Below are 6,000 nucleotides of genomic sequence, written 5' to 3' on the forward strand. Positions count from 1 at the left end.
GATATGGTTCAATATGTGTTAAGATGTATATATATATATATATATATATATATATATATATATATATATATATATATATATATATAAAATATTATTATTACTTAAAACGTTGTGTTAAGTATACACTAGTTAGTCTTTTTCCTAAACGGAGATAGTATCGGGAATTGATTATAAGTATTGTAGGTTTGCCTAGTGATGGGTTAAGACTTAAATGGGATGTTTAGTTCAATTAAGTTTGGACATTGGGTAGTCTCTTATTAAGAGTACGTGCGTTGCGAGATTGATGATCGGTGGAGTACGTCCTACGTACAGAATTACATTTTATGTACGAAGTCTTTTTCAAAGCTCTGTGTCTTGGGTGCTGCTTGTGTCAGGGTACTATTATGTTCTCGGGTATGATTCTTTCGCATACCAAAGTACTATAATGTGCCAGAAGTACTATCATGTACAAAGTCTTTTTGGCAATTTTGTGTGTCGGTTACGGGAGCGTACGGGAGTACTCTAGTAGTATTTCCCCACACTTTTATTTTGAGAGAGCTTTGGAGTCAGCGTTTCTTTTATGAAGTGATCGACCGAGCTTCATATGTCAGCGTTTTCTTTCACGAAGTAATTAAGGGAGCTTCGTAGACTGCCTAATAAAGTGCGTCGGTTATAGACCACTGCTAGGTATGTCTGGTGTTATATTGCTGGATAGGGTGCGCCTGGGGGTTAAATACCTCATGTATTCAGGCCACTGCTAGGCAAAGTTCGATGTTGGGATAGGTAGAGTCTGGGGGTATAATACCTCATGATAGTCAGACCACGCCTAGGCATTGTTATCTAGATAACTACCCCTGACTTAAAATGTCATGTGGTTCTTTCTTTTACGAACGAAGGTTCGTGGTGAAACTCATTCTATTCCCCTCATTTGATGTCTTTATTGATCCTCGTTTGCTGCTAGGGAATTTCCGAAGCAGCTTCATCAGTTGTTGTTCATATTGATTTCCTTAGGCTAGATCTCGTAAGATCATTGTATAGGGTCAGTATGTGGGGATCGACGGGATGGGATAGATTGTTTTAGAAATATGATTTATATGTGTTAATAATATTAGTGGTTTTGTAGGATCGAGATATACATTATAATCACGTGGTTTGACGGGATGGGATAGATTATTTTAAACTGCGTGTTCACCAAAGGTAATCTAAGAACCATGGCATCGCTAGACTTTGTGCCAATTTCTTAGGGCAATTCTTAGGAATGAATGGGAGAAGGGTATTCGGTTCTTAGGGTAAATCTTTACTAAATAAATGGAGATAAAAGGGGGTGGGTAATTGGATTGATTATTTGATAATTAAATATAATAATTATATCATTGTGGGTTGAAAACCCTATATGCTCACCAGGGTCCCAAGCCTGACCCTCTCAGTTTTCTTTGTATTACAGGTTATAGCACGAGAGCATAAGTTGGCTGACATAACGAGAGATTTTGGATTATAGGTCAGTAGTTATGAATAACTGTTGTAAGGTCTATTTTGTTCGGTTTATGCTTTTGGTCTGTATTGAACATGACATCCCGAGATTTTGCTATATAATGAAAATACATTTCTTTAAAGAAATGTTTTGATAAACTCTTATCATACATTTATATGTGTTAATAATATTAGTGGTTTTGTAGGAAATTTCTAGACTTAAACTTAGAATGGTAAGTAATGATTGTGAGGAGTGTGTCTAAAATATGTTAGGTAGTACACCTAAATTGACACAAGCACTAATTTATTTTAGGAATGATGCCTAAAATGCTTTTATGTGCTAATTGTTTTGTGTGATAGCTAAATTGATGCTATTATTTGTTCGGATCTATGGTCTGTTGCCGACCGGATCTGGAAACCTTATGTGTTTAGGATTCTAAGCGTATGACTACGAAATTAGAACTAGCATGTAAACGTTTCGGGGTGATAAGGAGATTTATACGTTTATCGTAATTAAAGCTTTCTTATCTTAAATTCTCGCTTGGTACACCGAATGCTTGCTTGGATGTACAAAAGGTCATGGTGAAGACTTGTAGAGAATTGAGTAAATGGAGGAAATAAAGAAGGCTTATGATAGTGAATGACACCTATCGGAAGATATCGTAAGAGTGGTATCTTGCCTTTAGAGTATGTCTTATGAAATAAAAGTACATTTAGAGGAGTACGGTACGTCTAAAGTACACCTTCGATTGGCAGGATGATGGAACGATTGGTGAAATTCTTGAAGTTGTCTCATCGTCTGATATTTTCATCACCAATTGAGTTGAAGTAGAGTTGATGATTGAAGATTGAGCAATGAAGAAGTCCTAGTAGAGTCTAGGGAAATTATTTATGATTACTTGGACACATTCGTATGTGTTAAATTGTTTTGTGATTTTCTTGTATGGTGACTTGGTCGACTACGGGACAATACTTGGGACGAGTATGAGTAGGTGTGAAAGGTAGTAGATGCATATACTACCGGAAGCACAGGACTCACACTTGGATGGAAAGTCACAAGGTTACCAAGAAGCTAGTGATTGATTCCATTTTATTCTGGTATGTCATTACCATTGTTTCGGTAATGACTAGTAAGATGGTTCTTGTTCCGACCCTAGTGGTCATGTTTAAATTTGAGTTCGACTACGAGGAGTATGTTACGTGGTCTAGAGGAAAAAGTTAGATGTAACATCTGACTTTAGTCAGAAGGTTGAAGTTAATGCGATTGATAGTGTCGCGCTCGTTGTTAAAAGAAGTTTGTAGGTAGAAATGCTACATGATGAAATGTGATTATATCACATTAGAATATGAAGGAAGGTATATCCCATTTTGGAATTTAACTCTAAGAGACCTGAGTCTAAGCATCGCATCATTCGATGAGAGGTCAGTAGAGCACGACCCATCGGTTTGTTACAATAGATAAAGGAAAGTATTTATCTTGAGAAGAAGAAGGAGTCCATAATAACGATTTATTTGGTAACTCGAAGGTTACGATTGAAAGTACAACATAGTACGATAAGCAGAGGCAAGATTGAGCATCGTCTGCGATCAAGAAATCCATAGAGTTAAATACTCTTTCGAGGAAACATAGAATTTACGGTTATTACCTATGATGAAGAGATAGCGTATGGAATCATTATACAAGTTCTATTTTCGTTGATGATTCCGGGACGTAATCATCCTAAGGGGGAGATAATTGTAACGCCCGTAGATCAGGGCTAGTCAATTTAGAGACGATAGGCGTCAAAAATGAATTTTTGATGAAATATTATTTAGAATGAATAATCTTAACTAAGTTATATTATATGTTACAAGGTTTTCGTGCATATAAAGAACGTCGAAATCCGAGTTATAACGAAGAAGTTATGACTTGTCGAAGTTTCGCGACAAAACCGGCACGACACAGCGCGACGTAAAAAGCGAATTTACGTTAGAGCGATATTTAGCCTGAGCAATCTAAAATAATGAAAGTCTTAGAATACATTAAACCATGAGCGTGCATAAAAAGAACGCCCAAATCTGACTTCGTATGAGGAAGTTATGATTTTTCGAAGTTTCGACTTAGCGGTATGCAGCCCGAATGCTTGATTTGAGACCGAGCGGTTTTTAGCCGAAACAATCTAAATGAGAATTGAATATCTCATTAATTGTAGTAAAACGATAAAAAGATAGGCGAAAACGGACGTCGGATGAAGAAGTTATGATTTTATAACGGAGTTTTCCTGTTCCGGCCTACTAAAAATAAATAATAAAAATAAATTCAAAATTAGCCGACGGAGTATAAACGAAAGTTGTAGAGCGTAGTCTCACCTATGCGGGGATATAAAGAACGTCGAAAACGGAGTTCGTATGAGGAAGATATGAATTTTTGAAGTTTATTAAATATTTTCGATATTTAATTTAAATATAAATTCGATATTATCCGGAAGGGGGGGAGTCAGCGTTCTTATCCCCATTACACCCAGCGTAATTTAGAATTACGCCCAGTGTAATTCGGGTTTCCAGCCCCCTATAAAAGGGTGTCGAGGGCAGCCGAGTTCTTTGCTCATTTCTTCCCTTTGTCTCGCGTTTTTGCATCGTTTTTCGTGCAAGAATTACCCCGAAGCCCCGGTATCATTCTCGAGCCCCGAAGCAAGCCCCGAGGCCCCGAAGATCCCGAGAAGTGCAATTCCCGAGCCGAAGCTCTGCCCGCGATGAGTCCGGTTTTTGTGAAGATCTTCCAGATCTGCCGAAGAATACTACTTCTACAAGCCGTAGTGTTGTCCGATCATCTTCTAATCAAGTGAGTGTGTAGTTACTTTATTCTAAACACATAAATATTAAGTATTTACTATGAAATACGTGCTATGTGTATAATATATCGTTGTTTATTTGAGATGGTAGTGGAGTGGATGAATTATATACGTTTTAATGAGTTAAACTGTATACGTATTTTGGATCTAAAAAAATGTTGGGTAGAACATGAGTAGATGAGGTTGCTGGTAAGTGATAAAATATGGGTTTGACCACGAGATAAAAGAATAAAGAGATAAACTTGTTTTAGATCTGGATGTATGGATCAGATCAAAAGGTTAGTTTTAGATATGGATGTATGGATCAGATCAAAAAGTTAGTTTTAGATCCGAAAGTATGGATCAGATCAAGAGATTAGTTTTAGATCCGAGAGTAGGGATCAGATCAAGAGGTTAGTTTTAGATCCGGGAGTACGGATTATGTATTTTTGAATTACGTGTTCATTCGATAAGGTATCATGTGTATAGTCCCTTTTAGGAACATGATTTTAATACAAGAATTGATTAAAGTATGAAATATACATATGTATATGTGAAGTATTTGTTATTTTCTGAAATACGTGTTAGAAATATTTGATGATATACAACGTACGAATCAGATATGGTTCAATATGTGTTAAGATGTATAGATATATAATATTATTACTTAAAACGTTGTGTTAAGTATACACTAGTTAGTCTTTTTCCTAAACGGAGATAGTGTCGGGAATTGATTATAAGTATTGTAGGTTTGCCTAGTGATGGGTTAAGACTTAAATGGGATGTTTAGTTCAATTAAGTTTGGACATTGGGTAGTCTCTTATTAAGAGTACGTGCGTTGCGAGATTGATGATCGGTGGAGTACGTCCTACGTACAGAATTACATTTTATGTACGAAGTCTTTTTCAAAGCTCTGTGTCTTGGGTGCTGCTTGTGTCAGGGTACTATTATGTTCTCGGGTATGATTCTTTCGCATACCAAAGTACTATAATGTGCCAGAAGTACTATCATGTACAAAGTCTTTTTGGCAATTTTGTGTGTCGGTTACGGGAGCGTACGGGAGTACTCTAGTAGTATTTCCCCACACTTTTATTTTGAGAGAGCTTTGGAGTCAGCGTTTCTTTTATGAAGTGATCGACCGAGCTTCATATGTCAGCGTTTTCTTTCACGAAGTAATTAAGGGAGCTTCGTAGACTGCCTAATAAAGTGCGTCGGTTATAGACCACTGCTAGGTATGTCTGGTGTTATATTGCTGGATAGGGTGCGCCTGGGGGTTAAATACCTCATGTATTCAGGCCACTGCTAGGCAAAGTTCGATGTTGGGATAGGTAGAGTCTGGGGGTATAATACCTCATGATAGTCAGACCACGCCTAGGCATTGTTATCTAGATAACTACCCCTGACTTAAAATGTCATGTGGTTCTTTCTTTTACGAACGAAGGTTCGTGGTGAAACTCATTCTATTCCCCTCATTTGATGTCTTTATTGATCCTCGTTTGCTGCTAGGGAATTTCCGAAGCAGCTTCATCAGTTGTTGTTCATATTGATTTCCTTAGGCTAGATCTCGTAAGATCATTGTATAGGGTCAGTATGTGGGGATCGACGGGATGGGATAGATTGTTTTAGAAATATGATTTATATGTGTTAATAATATTAGTGGTTTTGTAGGATCGAGATATACATTATAATCACGTGGTTTGACGGGATGGGATAGATTATTTTAAACTGCGTGTTCACCAAA

This window comes from Lactuca sativa, chromosome 9 (assembly GCF_002870075.4).
Source record: "Lactuca sativa cultivar Salinas chromosome 9, Lsat_Salinas_v11, whole genome shotgun sequence".
NCBI classification, from domain to species: Eukaryota; Viridiplantae; Streptophyta; class Magnoliopsida; order Asterales; family Asteraceae; genus Lactuca; species Lactuca sativa.